The sequence below is a fragment of the Giraffa tippelskirchi genome, chromosome 6 (genome assembly GCF_054371585.1).
Source record: "Giraffa tippelskirchi isolate mGirTip1 chromosome 6, T2T-mGirTip1v1.2.pri, whole genome shotgun sequence".
NCBI lineage: Eukaryota > Metazoa > Chordata > Mammalia > Artiodactyla > Giraffidae > Giraffa > Giraffa tippelskirchi.
The window spans coordinates 177,763,154-177,782,732 of NC_137280.1; the positions used below are offsets into that span (position 1 = coordinate 177,763,154).

General features: G+C 44.1%; 1 protein-coding gene across 5 annotated transcripts in view; it reads left to right on the forward strand.

Moving 5' to 3' along the window:
- The window catches only part of LOC145511713 (uncharacterized), a 398,185-nt gene that overhangs the window by 41,125 nt on the left and 337,481 nt on the right, over positions 1 to 19,579 (forward strand). The window contains exon 3 of one of the 5 annotated variants that reach the window (XR_014058095.1): positions 12,549 to 12,602. The exons of the other annotated variants lie outside the window; for them this stretch is intronic. The gene's annotated coding sequence lies outside the window, so the exon portion shown is untranslated. The remainder of the gene's footprint in view (positions 1 to 12,548; positions 12,603 to 19,579) is intronic. 5 annotated transcript variants of the gene reach the window in all.

The following is a 19,579-nucleotide window of genomic DNA, read 5'->3' on the forward strand; positions in this document are numbered from 1 at the left end:
AACATGGCTGCTGACAGCTTCAAGTCTTGCAGCTTGTAGCTTTCATTGCCACAGGGTCTAGATAATTTCCTCAGTTACCATTTCAGATCCCCAGGGAGAGGCCCATGGGAACAAGGTCAAGGGCATGGGAACATGACAAACCCCTTAAGAATCACTTAGAGCTGGAGGAGGAGCGGCTTTCTAAAATGAAGGGTTTATAGATAGGCCACTCTCCAGCTACATCAGGAAGCTGCAAAACCAGAGGCCATTCATTTTCAGAACAGGCTCACCAAAGTGTAAGCTTATGATTTGTGAGGCTTAGACATAGGCAAACACGTTTAAAATATTTGTGAAGGAAGTCTTTTTTGGAAAACTTAAAACATCCTACTCTTCTTGAGCAAATTTTCCTAAAACACATGACCATCTAAGCTCACCTCATTTTTAATCTCTTATTCTATAGGAAAAAAGGATGTTTGCAAAATTAGGGTTTTATCTTTTAAGGTTAATGGTAAAAAGCACAGTCAAATTCTTTTAAAACATGCTACTGCGATTTCAGATCCAAGCTGGATTTCTCCATTAACATAGTTCTTGAAATGTTTCTATTTATTTGAAAGAACTGGCATATGACCCTCAGTTTTCTCTTTTATTTTTCTGTTTTTGTTTAATTTAGTTCCCATCACTAATTACCTCTATTATGGTGGCACAGACTGATGTCTTCTGAAACCTGATTTTACCCTAAATCTGTTATATTTTTTAAAATTAGCTTTTTCCTAATGAAAGAAATGGAGCTATAATGTGGTTAGTATCTTTTTATCTTCTTCTTAAATGTGGATGTTTCCCCAAAATAAAAAGTGTCTGTTTGCATCCTTTTCCTTCACTGCCCACATTTAACATGTTGCTAAGTGTGCTCACTCGTGTAGACCCAGCCATCACCTACCTGTGTACGGGATGTATATGTCCTTTTCCTTCACTCCTTCACTGCCCATATTTCACATGTTGCTAAGTGTGTTCACTCTGTAGACCCAGCCATCACCTACCTGTGTGGGGGATGTATACGGATGCTGTAGGCCGTGTCTGTAACTCTAGTCTCAGCTCTCCCCTTGTCTTTCATATTATTTCCCATCAACATCTGCAGTAAACCCTTCAACACCCACAACTCAGCATGTGCAAGAGAGAACTCATTACCCCTCCTTTAAAACCTATCTCTCCCCAAGACTTCCTTAAAATAATAACTCAGGTCAGTCACTGAGGCTTGAGTCAGACTTTCAGTGATTCTTCCCTCACCCTACCAGTGCCAGTCAGTATCCAGCCCAGGAGTTCCGCCTCATCTTCTTCCAGTTCTAGAACCTCTACTCTGGTTCAGACCCTTATCTCCTCTTGCCTAGATTTAACACCTTTTTATTTGAAAAAGTTTACATAAATAATACAGAAAGTTCTTATTCTCTTCACTCAGTTTCCCTAACATTGACATGTCACCTAACCATGACACATTTATCAGTAAATTAACATCTGTACACTATCACTTACTGAGTATAGTCTTTATTTGAATTTCACCAGTTTTCCCATGAATGTCCTTGACGTGTTCCAGGATCCACATTGCATTTAGTTACCATGAATCCTTGATTCGCAATAAGCTGTGGCACTTCCTCAGTCTTTCCTTACTTTTTATGATGTTGACGCTTTTGGAGAGTATGAGCCAATTATTTTGTAGACTGTCCATCCGTTGTGATTTGGCCTGAGTGTGTGTTTTACTGACCCTTTGACTGACTTTGTTTCTGTCTTCTTTCTTGGTCCTATTGCATGTGAAGTTATCCATCTGAAGTATGGATTTATCCACGTCTCTTCCTGCACAAAAAAGACTCCCGGGGGTACACTGGAGGCCCACATTTGCCTGATATTCAAGGCCGTGCGTAGTCTTATCCCAAGTCACATCTCCAGACTCCTCTTGGCTGGTGCTCGCCTGGTGACCCTGAAGGCAGACTGATTGGTTTTTCCATGTTCTGTGCTGGACTCTGTGGCTCCACGTCTGCTCTTCCGCATGCCTACCCTGTGTGGTTTATATATTATTGTATTCATGTTATGGGCAAGGAAAGCAGAGTTCTGAGAGACTTACAGACTTTCGCAAGGTTAACAACTAGACTTGATACTTAGAGTGTTTTCCCTCCAGAAGTCAAGCGATTTAGCCTCTACACTATACTGTAATGGAGAAGGCAATGGCATCCCACTCCAGTGTTCTTGCCTGGAGAATCCCAAGGGCGGGGGAGCCTGGTGGGCTGCTGTCTATGGGGTCGCAGAGTCAGAACGACTGAAGCGACTTAGCAGCAGCAGCTATACTGTAAGCTCTTCTATTAAAAACTGGGGTCTTACTCATCTTGAATTTTCTCACTGAATCCAGTACAGTGCCTTGTACACAGTATGGCTTTAATACGTGTTAGCTGAATGGATGGATCTGTAAATGCTGACTTGGAAGATAAAAATGGATAGTTGTGTTTGTCAAGAATAGAGAGAGGAGTTGCTTGTATCAGCATTATGCTCTGATGAGAACTGACTGTAACGTATATTACACAGCCGTTACATTATTGTGCATTGTACAATTCTAAAGAGGGTACACACCTGGCTCTCTTTCTGCATCAACTTTGGAGCTTAAATTATTTACAAAAGGCCATGTGTAAATCTACCTTTGAACCGAATTGTATTCACTCTCAACACTGTCTTTGGTGTGTGACCGGCAGCTGGTAACGAACAGCAAAGCTGCCATGCTGGCAAGTGGGAGAGGAGGGGAAGTGAGCTTTCAGAACAGCAAGGAGCTCTGACCTCTCTGTGCAGGCGGGGGCGAGGGGCTGCTGCGTGAGAGGCTTGCAAGGAGGGTATCTCAGTACCCCTCCAGGGAGCTGACCCTCTGACCCGCCCTGGTTTGCATGCTTCTGTTGAAAGTAGTTTCTGGGTTACTGGCCTCAGGCCTGCAGGGACCATGAACACAGCAAGTGCGTGCAATTCTGGAAGGTACTAATGCTCCCCCCAACAATTTTGACTTGTGCTTCAATTTTCCCTCAGAGAGCACACAATATATTTTTTGGAGCTGGTTAATTCCCCAAACCTCTGGGTGCTATTGAAAAAGTGGCATTTAAGTACTCTGCTTTTGAAAGTGCAGTGCATTCTCATTTTCAAACTCCTTTAGGTATCAAAGACTTGGGGCATTACGAATTCTTCTCTCTCTCTGATACATTTGAAGACTAATCAGTACCCCCAGATCAACACGGTGTTGACACTGGGTGAGAGACGGGAAGCAAAATACCTTTTACATCTCTTCAGTAAGTCACTGATTTACCTTTGCTTTATTTTATTCCCAAGGAGAACCTCGTTTGACATATTTTGGCAATGACACTTTTAGTTAACCAAAATCAAATTTTCAAAAGCAACACCTTTTCAATGGAAAAATAAAAGGGTTTAAATCTATAACTAAGTGAGGTTTGCTTTTTCACTTGAGGGAGAATAATACTTTTCTTTCTTACTTCATCTTCCTGAATTTTAGAAGCAGGGACTGTTTTTATTGATAAAATGGACAAGGTATGTTCTTTTTCAGTCTAAACATCTTCAAACTCTCGCCTACAAAGGCAAACTGCAATTGATGACTGAGTTGCTGGGTCTTACTCCAAGAACTGTAGAACAAGGGTCAATGTGCTTCACGTTATGTCTCTTGGCAATTTCACGTTCAACTAGATCCAATGCCACCCAATAATCCTTTCCCGAGTCTTCCTTATGAAAATTTGTCAATGCTACTGTCTCGTTTCTCTCCCACGGCTACTTTGGGGACCCATGGAGCCCCCCGTCACCACTCTCTGTTATAGTTTGGGGACCCATGGAGCCCCCCCCTTCGCTGCTCTCTGTCATAGTCTGGGGACCCATGGAGCCCCCCCTGCCTTCGCTGCTCTCTGTCGTAGTCTGGGGACCCATGGAGCCCCCCCTTCGCTGCTCTCTGTCGTAGTCTGGGGACCCATGGAGCCCCCCCTGCCTTCGCTGCTCTCTGTCGTAGTCTGGGGACCCATGGAGCCCCCCCTTCGCTGCTCTCTGTCGTAGTCTGGGGACCCATGGAGCCCCCCCTGCCTTCGCTGCTCTCTGTCGTAGTCTGGGGACCCATGGAGCCCCCCCCCCACTGCTCTCTGTCGTAGTCTGGGGACCCATGGAGCCCCCCCCCACTGCTCTCTGTCATAATCTCCTGTTTGGCCTTCTGCTTCTGCTGTGACTCGTTCTCAGACTCTTGTCCCATACCCCAGCCTCATCGTCCTAACAAAGTTCATTTCTAACCCCTGTCACACCATTGCTTTAAACCCTCCAAAGACTTTCATTTTGCCAAGGAGTAAGACCACAGGTTGTTTTTTTCCCCTCCAGCATTAATGAGGTATGATTGAAAAGGAAGTGTTATATATATTTAAGGTGTTCAGTGTGATGTTTAATATATGTATACACTGTGAAATGATTCCCCTGGTCAAGATAATTAACCTGTTTACCTTCTGTTTTGTAGTGACAACGCCTAAGATCTCCTCTCTTAGCGAATTTCAGGTGCACCGTACATTATAAACCGTGGTCTCCGTGTGCACTTTAGGTCTCCAGAAGTTATTCATCTTACAGCTGAAAGCTTGTACCCTTTGACCGACGCCCTCCCATCCCCTCAAGTCTCCAGCCCCTGGCGATCCCTGTTGTATGTTTCTGTGAGTTTGACTTTTCTAGATTTCAGACGCAGTTGAGACCCTACAGTATTTGTTTTTCTTTGTCTGGCATATTTCTCTTAGCATCATGTCCTCTGGTCTAGTTCCTGTTGCTGCAGATGGCAGGCTTTTCTTCTTCTTATGGCCGACTGTCGCACGTATAGGTGCAGCACACTTCCTTTATCCACTTGTCCATGGATGTACACTTAGGGTACTGCCATTATTGGCTGCTGTGAACAGTACTGCAGGAACGTGGGAGCACAGATAGCTCTTCAAGGTGTTGATTTCGTTTTCTTTGGATGTAGAGTGAGATTGCTGAATCATACGGTAGTTACATTCTTAATTTTTTGAGAGAGCTCTGTTTTTTTCCTGGTCGTTGTACCAATTTACAGTCCCACCAATGGTAATCCAGTTTCTCCACATCCTGACCATCACTTGCTAATTTCTGACTTTTTGCTCCCTCGTTTGCTTCTCGTCATGGTGGATTCTCCTGTTGCAGAGCGTGGCCTCTAGGTGTGCAGGCTTCGGTAGCTGCAGCTCACGAGCTCCAGAGCTCTGGCTTAGTAGTTGTGGTGAATGGCCGTAGTGGCTCTGGGGCATGTGGGATCTTCTTGAACCAGGGATCAGACCCAGCTGCCCTGCATCGGTAGGTGGATTCGTAACCACCGGACCACCAGAGAGCCCCTCACTGTGGTTTTGATCTCCATGTCTCTGATTGTTAGTGTGCTGAACACCTTTTCATCTTGACCATTTGTATGCCTTCATTTATTTATTAATTTATCAATGCACTCATTCATTTTTTAAACGGAACTATAATTGATGTACAACGTCATATTAGTTTCATGTGTACAGCAAAGTGACTCAGTCATATATATGTATATATATACATATAAACGTACACTCTTTTCAGATTCTTTTCCATTATAGGTTATTATTAATACAAGATATTGAATACAGTATGTGCTATACAGGAGATCGTTGTTGTTTATCTTATATATAGTAGTGTGTATCTGTTAATCCCAAACTCATAATTTATCCCTCCCTTCCCCACCCCTTCTTCTTTGGAAACCATAAGTTTATTTTCTGTATCTGTAAGTCTATTTCTGTTTTGTAAATAAGTTCATTTGTAACGTTATTTTGGATTCCACACTGTATGCCTTCTTTGAAAAAATGTCTATTCAAATTCTTTGCCCATTTTAAAGTCAGGTTATTTGTGGTTTTTGCTCTTGAGTTGTATGGGGTTTTTATATATTTTAGATCTTAGCCCTCTATTGATATGTGGTTTGCAAATATTTTCTGCCATTCCATATGTTGCCTTTACATTTTGTTGATGGTTTCCTTTGCTGTGCAGAAACTTTTTAGTGTGATGAAGTCTCATTTGTTTATTTTTGCTTTTGTTACCTATACTTTCAGTGTTATATCCAAAAAATCATTGCCAAGACCAATGTTAGGAAACTTTTCCTCTGTTTTCTTCTAGCAGTTTTTCAGTTTTAATTCTTATGTTTAAGCTTTCAATTTGTTTTGAATTAATTTTTGTGTATGTGATAAGGGTCCAATTTCATTCTTTTGCATGTGTATATCCTGGTTTCCCCATACCATTTACTAAAAAGAATATCCTTCTCCCACTGACACAACTAAATTGAATATTATCCCATGTTCATGGATTGGAAAAATTAACATTATTAAAATGTCCATATGACCCAAAGCTATCTGCAGATTCAGTGTAATTCCTATTAAAGTTCTAGTGCTGTTTTTCACAGAAGTAGGAAAATAATCCTAAAATTTGAATGGAGATGGAATATTCTAAATAGTGGGGAATAACATGTACAAACAGGTGGGGGTAGAAAGTTGTATGAAGCCATTTTGGGTAAATTATAAAGTGCAAGTGGTTAAACTCAGCTGCATTTGAAATCGCAAGAACCTTTTGGAAATGCTGCTGCTAAGGCCCTATCCCAAGGATTCTGATGAACCTGTTCTGAAACAGAGCTGGACATTAGGATTTTCCAAAGTTCCCCAGGTAAATCCAATGTGCAACCAAGGGAGAAAACCACTATTCTACAGTATGGAAAACTGAGTGAAAAAAACTAAGTTGTAAACTGGGATCGCATGCAGGAAGAAATTACATAGAAGACTCTGAAGACAGCTTTGTTTCATGGACAACTTGCTGTTGTTGAGTCACTAATTCATGTCTGACTCTCTTGTGACCCCATGGACTATAGACCACCAGGGTCCTCTGCCCAGGGGATTTTCCAGGCAAGGATACTGGAGTGGGGTGCCATTTCCTACTCCCAGGAATCTTCCTGACCCAGGAATTAAACCCACATGTCTTGCATTGAAGGCAGATTCTTTACTGCTGAGAAACTGGGAAGGGCTCATTAAATATTATATATATGTGTGTGTGTGTGTGTGTGTGTGTGTGTGTTTACCAAGTGGGGTATAGAATATGGTTGTTGGAAGTGATGGATGTGCAGTCCGTCTGCTTGGGTTTCAGTCCTGACTCTGCCATTTGCTTCTTCTGTGCTCTTCGGCTTCTGATTCTGCCTCAAGGGCAAGATTTCCTCATGGCATAGATCAAAACTTTAACAATGAATGTTGCCTTTCATATATGAAGTGACCCTTCTGAGCCCCCCTCTGTGGGGCCTGAACTCTGAGTTCCTTTCCTCAGGACGGCGGTTCCCAAATTTGCTCTGCTCTAGTGCGCGCCACTTGCCCAGTAGTGTCCTTCTGACCTTCATGCATTGGCATGAGATGTTCAGCTGGGTTCCGCGGTATCATGGATAACTCTCTCATGGTACAGGTTATCTAGAGGAGAGCGCAACTGAACTGATGCACCAACCGCCTAAACTAATTATATATAACTATGTTAGCTTGTGTTGTAAAAGGACAGTAGCAATATTTACCCAATAAAGCAACAACATATTCGTTACTCAATATAAGAGCCAAAATTATTATACAGTATTCTAGGAATAAGTGTTCACACCAAAATGCTTAGAATCAAGTGGAAGAGACCAGGATAATATCTGTAAGACAAAGAAAAACATATAATGCATATGCTCAATCAGCATGCAGAGAGATTCTAACAACACCGGCCACAGTTCTTTTTAACAAATGAGAAAGGTAGGGTTTGGTGTAAACGAAGGAAGTCTCACAAAGGCGGTACAACCTGAAGGCCCTGTGAGAGGCTAAACCTTTCTCAAACGTAAGGGGATAAGAAGGATCAATAGATTTTACCATGGAAGCAATTGTCTGTTTTTCTTCTCATTTGCTTCCTTATAAGGATCCCCCCATTCTAGAAGAATGCACTTCACTGCACACACCCCACCAGCAGGGGCTGAATGCAAATATTTTCCCTCACCTCAGGGGAGTGTTTGAAAACACTCTCTTGGAAAGAAAACCAATTTATTTGGTTGCTAATTATTTTGGCTCTGGTTTTAATGAGCCATCCACTGTAAAATATAAAGAGGATAATAAGGCTTTCTCTCTCTCTCTCTCTCTTTTTTTTATAAAGTGATTTAGCAGCTATGGATAAGTATCATGTATAGTTAAGATCCTGGATTCTGGTGCCAGACTGTTTGTGTTTGGGTCCCTGCTTATTAGGTGTGTGACCTTGGGCAAATTGCTCTCTATGCCCTAGAGTCCTCATCCATAAAAAGAGAATAATTACAGTACCTATCTCAAATGGTTGTAATGAGGATTAAAACAGTGATTATTATTGTTATTGTTATTTGTTGTCACTATTGGCCTGAGATCCTGGGAAGGGATGGGCAGTGGATGGAAGAGACACGTGCGCCACCGACTCTTCCGAGTGATTCCAGGGTTACTGCCTGGGACAGTGTATGTGTGTGTGTGTGTGTGTGTGTGTGAGGGAGAGACCAGAAATGGGGTAAAGTGCTGCCTGGGCCGTTCTGTGTGTGTGTGTGTGTGTGTGTGTGTGTGAGGCAGAGATCAGAAATGGGTAAAGTGCTGCCTGGGCCGGTGTGTGTGTGTGTGTGTGTGTGAGAGAGAGAGACCAGAAATGGGTAAAGGGCTGCCTGGGCCGTTCTCTGTGTGTGTGTGTGTGTGTGTGGCAGAGACCAGAAATGGGTAAAGGGCTGCCTGGGCTGGTGTGTGTGTGTGTGTGTGTGTGTGTGTGTGTGTGTGTGTGTGTGCTGCCTGGGCTGGTGTGTGTGTGTGTGTGTGTGTGTGTGTGTGTGTGTGTGTGAGGCAGAGACCAGAAATGGGGTAAAGTGCTGCCTGGGCCGTTCTGTGTGTGTGTGTGTGTGTGTGTGTGTGTGTGTGTGCTGCCTGGGCTGGTGTGTGTGTGTGTGTGTGTGTGAGGCAGAGACCAGAAATGGGGTAAAGTGCTGCCTGGGCCATGTCTGGTGAGCGCACTCGAGAAGCCCTCTATTGAGAACATTGTTTGGTACCAAACAGATTTCTCCCTAGAAACCAACAGCTTTGTGTGTGTCTAGTGAAGACTCTGTTCTGCACACACCCAGGACCTAGCCAGCTGATCCTGCAACCCCCGAGGGAGGGAAGCGCACACCTCTGCTGGTTTTATGTGTGTCTTCTCTATCACCTGGTTGTCCAACACAAGTCCGGGCCACCAACGCCACAGGAATTTGGTCTCCGTCAGATTTACCTCCAGTGTGGACAACTATCAAGTCTGCAAACAATATACCAAAAGGCTGTGGAACACCCGTTTCCCTAAGGGGGCTGTGGGGACCACAGAACTGGTGTTGGGGGACTTCTTCTCAACCTGCATGTCTAGGGTGCATGATGGACAAGCCCGAGGCCCCGACCTGAAATACTGTTTAGTCACATGTCTTGTTACTGACGGCTGAGTCTGGTGATCACAGAAGCCCTCTGTTTAAAGAGCCCCTCGTTCTGTAGGAGGAGCCCCTCGGACAGGTCCTTCGGGCAGACCTGGACCACAGCCTCCGTACCACCTGCGCGCTCATGAGACAGGCAGGAGCTCAGGTTTCCTTCCAGACCAACCGAATCTGAATCTCCCTCTCCAAGGTCCCAGGGGTCTCAGGGGCGCAAGAGAATTTGAACAACTCTCTTCCCATGGACTCAATGGGTCACGCCCCTTTTTTGGATGCTGGGAGTTGCGGAACACTATGAAAGACTGCGGTTGGTCATTTCCCAAAATTCAAGGGAACACATCCTCAGAAAGCACAGATAACGCTAATAAGCACAGCCATTACAAGTAAACCCCCTTCTCTGAGTTAGCAATCGAAGAAATAGGCAAATAAACATGGACGATTCTTCCTTGTGAGTCTTTTTAACCCTCTGAGGTCTTGAAGGGAGAAATGCCTCAGGAATGTAACTTTACACTTAGGTCCTTCAGACATTTCGATCAAAGGTGAGAGTCATTAAAGTGTTTGCGGGCTCAAAGGCAAAAAGACATCAGCTCTGAAATACAGGGGCTGTGCTGAAGCGGATTTTGTCCCTTTGTGCGTCCTTTCGAGGGAGAGAGCTGCTTGAGCCTTTGAACCCTAGAGACCTGCCAGTTGGAGTGGGAGAGGTGGCATTTTCCTTTAAGCAGCAGGTTTCCTTCTGTTTAGATCCTCCAGCAGCAAGGTCAGGTCCTGTTCGGAATAACTGAATGTTAATTGACTTGCTGGGAATTAACGTGCATTATCTTGTTTACACCAGTGTTCTGCTGGCAGTTTGTAAATCATTCTCTCCGGCGGGCTCTGACATGGATTTGAAGTTTGTTTCTGCTTTATAGGAGTTGGGTTAATCTCCAGCTATGCTAGAGGGTTAGAGAAATTAGATGAAATCAGAGAGGGGGCACCTCTCCCCCACACACTCCTGTATCAGGAATGATTATCATGATCGACAGGGATAGTGGAGGCTGCAATTACCTCCAGGTAAGAAGCAGACTGGCTATATAATTAGGCTAGCTTTTCCCAGGGAGAATTTTTTTGTTCTTTAGCTTTGCCAAATGTATATAGGTTCCTGCTTGTTTGAGCATCCCCTTGGCAACTAACCAACAATCACACACAAACACACACAAACACGCTCGCAGGGCACAGGCTGGCTGGGACGCTCATAAAGACCTTGCAAGGTGACCTCGGTGATTTGTATGGCTACCCCTGGCCATGGTCCATTTCTCAATGCCTTGGGCAGTCTTCCAAATACACAGCAGCTCTTTATGCAGTAATTACTTTGCCTTCTTTGAAACCCCAAGCAGGAGATACCGAGTTCCCCTGCATCTTGTTCTGTCTCGGGCCCACAGTAGTTGCAGTCCCTCTGCGCAACTTTTTATTTTTCTTGCCACAGACGGGCTGTGTGATTTGGGGCGGGTCGCTGTGCTCACTTTCCTTGTGTACAGTTAGGTGGCTGTACCTTTTAGCTCTGGTTTGGGTTTCATGCTTTCTCCTTTGGTTCCAGGAAGTAAACTGGTCGCCAGCTCCCCGGCTGCTCGTCTTGGATCTGAAGCCTTTGGCTGCCAGGCCGTCATGAGAACTGTAACGGCCTTAGAGGGGTTGTTAGGGATCGCAGATCTGCCTCTGGAAGAGGCATCTGGCCTTTGGCAAATCTCCTAGATCTTCAGTTTCCTCATCTGGAAAATGGTGATGAAGGTCCTGTCTTGCTAAGCCTGCAGGGCTGTGATGAGAGTATACTGCAGGAAAAGAATCTGCCTGCAATGCAGGAGACCCAGGTTCCACCCTTGGGTGGGGAAGATCCCCTGGAGTAGGAAATGGCAACCTACTCCAGTATTCTTGCCTGGAGAATTCCATAGACAGAGGAGCCTCGGTGGGCTAGAGTCTTTGGGGTTGCAAAGAGTCAGACACACCTGAGTGACTTTCACTTCACTTCCAGAAAAATACTAATCAATGCAAAGGCTGATTAATTACCAGGTTTTTCTGATCTGTCCTTTTGGCCAGGGAGCTGACGTCAAGCTGGTCCTAGGCCCCAAATGTCCTCAGTCACGGCTACAGCGGAAACTCCTATAAGGATCCGATTCCTGGGCCAGCCTCAGTGTCACCCAAGCAGAGCTTCTAGGGGAAGGACTGGGCATTTGAAATGGATGTGAAGGCAGAGGTGAGAACTGGTGATCTGAGGACAAGGAAACCTCACCGTATTCTTGGTCTCAAGCCGTCACATTCCTTGTGCTTGCCAGGAGGCCCTTCTCACCGCTGCTGCCAGCGGGGTGCTGCAGACAAGGATCGAGTCTGCGGGGGGCTGTGTGGCTGTCCCCTTCTTATTCAGCTCGGCACACGTCCCTCCTAGTCCTGATGCCTGTTTTCCCTTCCCGTGCATTAAGGGAAATCACCTCTGGCACAACTGTTGGAATAAACTTGCTGAGAACTGTGTATCCTTGGCGAAAGAGATCAACTTGAACTTACTTGCCCTCTCTAAACCCTCTTTAAAGCGCTGAGCAGGGCGCAGTGGAGCTTCGCCTGTTGCCCTTTGGGGCCCTGCGGTGTTAGGAGGTGAGAGAGAAAGGAGGAGAGAAGGCAGGGAGAGCAGAGGGGAGGGCAGCAAGTCCATTTCTATCGAGACCATTGTGTTACCTCTGAGAGTCTGTTAGGAACGGACGGTGGGTTTGTCAAGTTTTCTGCCTGATGAACAGCTTTGGGATGAGAAGCTGGGGTTAATGCAAATGGCTTCAGAAGCCACAAGTCTTGGGCTTGGTCTTTCTCTCTGCTTCTGATCCCTCCCTCCTGTCAGGGAATGAACTCAGGCTGGTGTTTCAGAGCCACTGCCCCAGGCTGATGCCATTGAGAACCTCAGAGGAGGTGCGGGGTTGGGGAGTAAAAAGGAAAACACCGCTAACCAAAATCTACGACTCAAAATGAAAGAGGCAATGTAAATTCTCCGGAGGTGAATTTTTTATTTGTCTTTCTTTATTTCCCTTTAATTTGTCAGTGAAATGAGATCAGAACATCTGTCTCCTGCTAAATAGGAGCCGCGTTCTTTCAGGTAAGAATGATCAGGCTGGGGGAATGGGTTTCTGCAGACTGGCCTTAATCTGTTTCTGAGGTAATGGACTCGCACGACAGCCTCAAGCGCTGCTGTTAATAGCTTCTTACTTCTCCAGCAGAAATGCACTAGAGCTGTTTGCAGATGTGTGTGCACTTTGAGGAAAAGAACAACAGACCTTCTGCAAGAGAAACAAAGGAAAGAACAAGGCCCCTTCCTTAATCTACCAGAAAAGAAGAAATTACCTCAGTGCATGTTCTTGCTGGTATAAATAGCAGTACTAGGGGGAAAAAGGCCTGTTTCTCCCTGACTGAAAGCCATTCAGGACAGGGAACCTGGACTCCAGCCCTTCTCTATTTCCCTGGTTACTTTAACACTGAGCTTTGGACTCCAGGGAGAAAGTCTAAAAATACTGCGGCCTGTTTGTTCAAAAGCAAGTAGCAAAGATGGAAGGGGCCTGCTATTGCCTAAAGGGAAAAACAGAATAGAAAATCTTCATGTTTTCATTTTTAAACCCTAAACCAAAGTCAGACCTTGGAGTATTGTTCTTTATTTTTAATAGGCAATGTGGACACAGGGTAATACAGATTCAAATGGCACAAAAGGAAATATATTGAAAAGTTATTCTCCCTCCAACTCTGCCCACCAGGACACCAGTTCCTCTTCCCTGAGCTTCTGAATATCATCTGATGTCAGTTTCTTGTGGATCCTTCCAGAGATGATATCCTCTGCATATCCAATGTGAGTGTGTGCCTGTAGTGTTTATTCACGGGCATCTTCACCGAGCTCTGACTTCCTTTTTTTAACATAAATATTTGCATTTTATATACATTCTCCTGCTCATTGTTTTTCTTTACTTAAAAAGATGTCTTAGAGACATATTAGGACATAGAGACCAGTCTTCTTCATTTATAGAAGTACACTGAGATATGTATCATAATTTAACCAGCTTCCTACTGGTGGGGATTTAGTCTGAGTCACTTGCTCTTGAAATGTTGGAATGGACATTGTACGTATATCTTATTGTGGAAAGTATTTTTAGAGCTTAAACTGCCATAATGTGAATTGCTTCTCATATCTCTCCTCTTCTGTGGTTGCAAATTTCTCCTAGGCTCAGCAGAAAACTTTGGCAAACTTAATTATATTTTATTTTTGAAATATTAACTGTATGTCAGAGTACAGTGCTGCTTTCTGAATGTGGGATTTCTCTCTGGTTTAGTTTAGCTGTTACCAACCTCGCCAGGAAAGACAAAAGTTGCGGCTGTGTTTCCATGTGGCCACTAGATTTGTCACTGAGCAAATATGACCCTTTTGGCTACAGTGGTGAGGTCAGCTTAAAGGCCTAAGGAAATGAATTCCAACAATGTTGAGGAACCACCTCTGACTCGGGGCTTTCCGAATGCATGGAATTTCTGCCTCTGCATTGATAAGGTCATACATATGTATGTTCCAGAACTCAGGGTTCCCCAGGGCCCTGGTTTCCAGCTCTGAATAAATAGAAACTGGAACACATTTGAGATGAGATTGAAGGCTCTGGTAATATTGGAGGTTGTGCTTTTATTTCTTAAATGGTAGATGTGTTTGGGGAATGGATCAAGAGGTATCTAGCCACGTAGTGATGAGGTAATCCTTCGATCATCAGGTGCAGGGCCACGCAAAGGTACCAAGGTTGTCTTTAAGAGCTGGAGGCTTCCTGCCTCAGGGCCTCATTGCTAGAGAAGATTTGTTGTTTGACTGATCAGGGGAAAGGAAAGAGATATCGGGAGGGGAGCAGGCAGTACTGAGGTGGAGAAAAGAACACGGGTGAAGAGTTAGACGGCGTGTCCCGGAGTTCAGGCTCTGCAGGACTTTCGTCAGGACCGAGTCCGAAAGCCCAGGTCACACTGACGGTAAAGAGGAGCGGGACTCGCTCTGCGGGGATTCGGCAGCGCCGCGCGCCCGGCCCCTCTCCGCCCCACGCTCGCTTGTCCGCGCTGGCGGCCTTCCAGTCACGCCCCGGCAATGGCGCGCCGCCGCCCACAGGGCCTGTAGCGAATCCTCCCAGGCTCAACACTAGCCGGTGGGACGGCGCCTCTTCTCTTAGGAGTTCACGTGAAAGTTCTGGAAGGGCAAGGATCTAAAACCAGGGCGCTCTGACCAACTAAGTGGGGAAACAAGTGCTCGGGGCCTCCAGGTTCAAAATGTCTGCCCTCGGCCTCTCACGGGGCAGCGGCTCCGCCCGCCTCAATTCTTACGGTCTTACGTTGTGAAGTATGGTTAAACTTGATTATCTGTGTGATCTCTTCCAGTTCTAAATGAATATTCTTTCTTCGTTGCATCCTTTGCTTTTTCACATTTATCATTTAACCTAAACAGGTATTTTCCTAGTTTCAACTTTGACTGTATTTTAATATGTATAAGAAACACATATGTGTCTAAAATATATATGTAATCTAACAAAGGTCCGTCTAGTCAAGGCTATGGTTTTTCCAGTGGTCATGTATGGATGTGAGAGTTGGACTGTAAAGAAAGCTGAGCACTGAAGAATTGATGCTTTTGAACTGTGGTGTTGGAGAAGACTCTTGAGAGTCCCTTGGACTGCAAGGAGATCCAACCAGTCCATCCTAAAGGAGATCAATCCTGGGTGTTCATTGGGAGGACTGATGCTGAAGCTGAAACTCCAGTACTTTGGCCACCTGATGCGAAGAGCTGGCTCATTGGAAAAGACCCTGATGCTGGGAAAGATTGAGGGCAGAAGGAGAAGGGGATGACAGAGGATGAGATGGTTGGATGACATCACCGACTCGATGGCCATGGGTCTGGGTGAACTCCAGGAGTTGGTGATGGACAGGGAGGCCTGGCGTGCTGCAGTCCATGGGGTCGCAGAGAGTTGGACACGACTGAGCGACTGAACTGAATAGAGGTAAATTATGAAGAGCGATGGGAACACAGAAGAGAGTGGTTATAATTCACTTGAGATCATAACATCTGAATCTAGTTTGAAGCCAGATTAAACCATACCAGCACCATCGTCATCAGAAAATAGCATAGTGACTTGTGGCATAAAACCCAATGAAGTCAGAAATCAGTTAACAATGAAGATTGGATTTTTTTCTCCTGAAATCTTGAAACATGGGACAGTCTCCCTTGTGATGGATTGTGTGTTCATACCTGAAGTCAGAGGAATGAATTAGAAGACCTCTTAGAGCCTTAAGGCATTTCTAATACTTCGCTTTACTTCAGTGGTGGTTCTATGAAGTGACTTTACTCCAAATGAAAAATTGCTGCCACCTAACCATTGATGCTTATTAGAGATAAATGTATTGGTCCAGGGAACTTTTTTAAAGAATATAAAGAGAATGTCATTCTCTAAATTTTGAGGGAGGGAGACAGCAACCAAAATGATCAGCAAAAAAAGTTGTATTCTCCTCAAGCATATTCGCCTTGAGAACAGCGAAAGGTCTTATAGAGATGATCACTATAAAGCCTGTTGGAACTATTGGAACAGGAGGAAGTAATCAGGGATGAAAAGATTGAGTTTTTCTACTCTACCTTCCCTTTCTAATCCAGTTCTTTTCTAAAGCAAATTCTTGAGAGACTAAATGTATTCACTTTTCCAGGGAGAGTTAATTACAGTCTTATTTAGAGCTGTGCTTTACTTCACCCTTTAAAGTTCCTTCCAGGACTATTGTAATTCAACTAAAATGCTTTAGGCATTAAATAGCGTCAGAAAGCTAAATATGCATTCTTGTTTCTAACACAAAAAAGGAAAAAAAAAAATGTTTCAAAGACAAGTGAAAGAGAAAAAAAAGTCTTTCTCATTTAATGTTTACTTTCGGAGAATACAAATATTTAGCATTGTTGTGATTTTCACACTGAAGATGAATGTCAGTTTACTGCAAAGATGTGAATTAATTCTTGAAGTAAAGTCTAATATGCAAAATAAAATTTTGAATATATATTAGGAAGAGCATGCTGTGCTGGGCACTGTGGAGAATATTAAAGACATGGTCGCCACCTCAGAGGGCTTCTACACAAATGGGAGATGAGACTGTCGATGGAAAAAATAAATGCACAACCTATAAGCTGAGAATTACATTTTATCTGGCAGACAAAACTGAGATCTTAAGCCCAGGACACAGCATCTCAGATAACTCTAAGGGACTTCTCCAAAGAAGTAAGGGAGGAATCAGGATATATAGTAATTTTTGTAGCGAAGACAAGGTAGTCGGAACTTCAGAAGATTACTGTTAAGGAAAACCAGATATCCCAAGTTAAGGAACTTAGTGCTTTTCTCTTCTATATATGGGAAGATGCAAGAGTTGTGTCTTATTCTTTGTGACCCCGTGGACTGTAGCCCGCCAGGCTCCTCTGTCCATGGGGATTCTCCAGGCAAGAACACTTGAGTGGGTAGCCATGCCCTCCTCCAGGGATTGAACCTGGGTCTCCTGCATTGCAGGCAGTCTCTTTACTGACTGAGCTACCAAGGAAGCCCCTGTTAGGGCGCTGTCCTCCAGGGGAGCCAGTCAGCTGGTTGCACAGGACCATTTCTATCATCGCAGCACCTTGTTTGCATTGGAATAGACACTCCGGACACTGATGTCATGTTGAGAGAGTGCATAATTTCCAAGGTTCAGTCTTGCTGCAACAAAGATTTGAAATGAGGTACCAGTCTTACAGCTTGGTTACACCTCATAGTTTTATTTGGTAAGCAAAGGATGGTACACCCCCAAGGCATGAGGTCTGGCCGACCCTGAAGGAGTGGCCTCAAACCCTCGTGGGTCCCTCTTTTTATATTTTTTGTCTCCTTCCCCCAAGCCTATCCTAGCAAATCAGGGCTAGCACCCATCAGCAGTCAGGAAGGGCGTGTGTGTGTTTCCCTAGAGGTTCCCATGCCCGGTCTGCAGATTTTCCCTTTGCCCCCTTTTCGAGGACTTTTCCCTTCTTTGTCTGCCTTCTAGCCACCTCCCCTTTGGACTCCTGTTTTCTATTCTAACCACCTCACTCTGATTTGCTTTCCCTGACAGACTACCATTAAGAGCCCTAAATCCCGTCTCATTCATGGTCATGGGGCATTAGTTTTTAATGTTGTGAAACAAATTGCCACAAAATTTTTTGACTAAACAGCACACATTTATCTCACAATTTCCATGGAGCTAGACTGTAGGCATTGCTTATCTTAGTTCTTTGCCATCTCAACAAGGCTGCAAAGTATCATCAGGCTGTGTTCTCATCTGGAGGCTCCGTTAGGGAGGAATCTGCTTCCAAACTCATTTGGCTTATTACTGGCTGTCACCTGGAGAGTGATCTCAGGTCCTAGAATTCACAGGAGGTTCCTTGCTTTGTGACCCACTCTATGGCGGTTCAACATTAGGCTAATTACTTTTAAGGCCAGTAGGAGAATCTCTCCCTCCAGTCTGTTAAGATGAATATTAAAAGATGAAAGATCCTGAGAGTGATGTTCCAACACTTCTGTCATATCTGCAAAGGTAACATGGTTATAGGTTCTGGGAATTAGGATGTGGACACGTTTGGGTAGCTGTTTTTCTGTCTACCTCAGATGGCCCCAGGGCATAGAAGCCTTGGATGCTGCTAAACATCCTGCCAGAAAGAGAACAGGCACCACAACAACGAAGTGTCAACAACGTGGAGTTTGAGAAGGCCTCGACTGGTAATTTGTTATTTGGCATTAAGGCATTAGTTGAGTAATATACTGATAATGGTGATTCCCTAAAATTCTCTAAGTCTTACTACTGTTGCAGGAAAAGCACTAAAAATTGTTTTAGTCTTAAAAGAATTGAGTCCTCAGACTAATTTTTAAGTCCAAAATTGATCATATGTTAAATACTTAGAGTGTGGAAAATCTACCCCTGAATCCCAGTTGACTCATTTATAAAATGGGAACAATAACATACTAGCTCGTAGAGTTGCTGTAAGGTTGAAGAGAATTTGTATACATAAGAGATCTTTGTAAATAGGCATCCAGAACCAAAATAAATTTTTTATTGAGATACCTGGAATTCTCTTTTGATAAAATTACATTAGGATAATACATTGTAAGACTTATAAAATTATGTCAAGATGTTTGCAGCCAGATTCTATGGATTTCTTTAAGTGGCTTATTACAACTTAACATAGACAAGAATACAATTTTTAAAAACAAATTAGTCACCAAATTTTTGAATTAGAAGAAAAATACTGAAAATATATCAGTTCAGTTCAGTCACTCAGTCACGTCTGACTCTTTGCAATCCCATGGACTGCTGCACGCCAGGCCTCCCTGTCCATCACCAACTCCTCGAGTCCACCCAAACCCATGTCCATTGTGTCGGTGATGCCACCCAGCCATCTCATCCTCTGTCGTCCCCTTCTTCCCCCACCTTCAATCTTTCCAAGCATCAGGGTCTTTTCCAATGAGTCAGCTCTTCACATCAGGTGGCCAAAGTATTGGAGTTTCAGCTTCAACATCAGTCCTTCCAATGAACATTCAGGACTGATTTCCTTTAGGATGGATCTCCTTGCAGTCCAAGGGACTCTCTGGAGTCTTCTCCAACACTACAGTTCAAAAGCATCAATTCTTCAGCGCTCAGCTTTCTTTATAGTCCAACTCTCACATCCATACATGACTACTAGGAAAACCATACCCTTGACTAGACGGACCTTTGTTGGCAAAGTAATGTCTCTGCTTTTTAATATGCTGTCTAGATTGGTCATAACTTTTCTTCCAAGGAGCAAGCGTCTTTTAATTTCATGGCTGCAATCACCATTTGCAGTTGTTTTGGAGCCCAGAAAAATAAAGTCTGCCACTGTTTCCTCTGTTTCCCCATCTATTTCCCATGAAATGATGTGACCGGATACCATGATCTTTGTTTTCTGAATGTTGAACTTTAAGCCAACTTTTTCACTCTCCTCTTTCACTTTCATCAAGAGGCTCTTTAGTTCCTCTTTGCTTTCTGCCATAAAAGTGGTGTCATCTGCATATCTGAGGTTATTGATAT